The sequence below is a fragment of the Mastomys coucha genome, unplaced genomic scaffold (genome assembly GCF_008632895.1).
Source record: "Mastomys coucha isolate ucsf_1 unplaced genomic scaffold, UCSF_Mcou_1 pScaffold22, whole genome shotgun sequence".
In the NCBI taxonomy this organism is placed as follows: domain Eukaryota; kingdom Metazoa; phylum Chordata; class Mammalia; order Rodentia; family Muridae; genus Mastomys; species Mastomys coucha.
In genome coordinates this window covers 161503197-161503992 of record NW_022196905.1, presented here as the reverse complement: position 1 = coordinate 161503992, position 796 = coordinate 161503197, and positions in this window count along the sequence as shown.

Below are 796 nucleotides of genomic sequence, written 5' to 3'. Positions count from 1 at the left end.
TTTTCTCCTGAGTCATCGATCAATCTTTTTCACTTTCAAATCTGAGGATTTGCCTGTTTTGTTCAAGTATGGAGCATTCACAGACCGGGTCCTCAGGGTTCATTTCTCCTTTAAAGCATTCTGTGACCTTCTAGGAGGTCCTCAGGGAGTGGCTTCTATCTTTTAATCTGAGATTTGGTTTTTCTCTCACACAGCAGTCTTGCTTCTTTTTCTGCTGTCTGAGACTTTCCTGTCTCTTGAGGAGAGACAGGATTTCCTGTATGTTGAATCCTTTGTCTTCCTGATTCACAAACATAGGCAGTTTTTCAGGCTTGGTGTTCACTTTTCCGAATTAGTTTTCTGCAGTCTTGGTTTCCGTTCAAATGTGTGGCAGGTTAGATTTCTGTGAAATCTCTATTTCCGTTAAACACAGGCTCACGCCCCCTTTTTTAGTCTGATCTTGTGTTTTGCCTTGGCTTGTTTCTGTTCTACCTTTGCCTGTTTCACATACATTTTAGCCCCATTTTCAGTTGGAAGTGGAAAGTTGCCATTCTCTGCTCTTTGCTGCCCTGTGAAGTAGAAACTTCTTGTTTCTTTGGGAAGTCGGTTATGGCAAATGATAGTTTGCTGGGGCACACAGGTGAAAGGATATCTTGCTAAAGCAGACATAGGTGAAAGAATATTTTGCTGAACCAGACCCAGGTGGAAGGATGGTTTGCTATAGCAGACATGTGAAAGGACAGGTGATGTTTAGGAAGGCAGTAGTAGGAGCTAGAGCATTGGCTCACTTTGCTCTGACTTGTGCATCTTCCCTGAA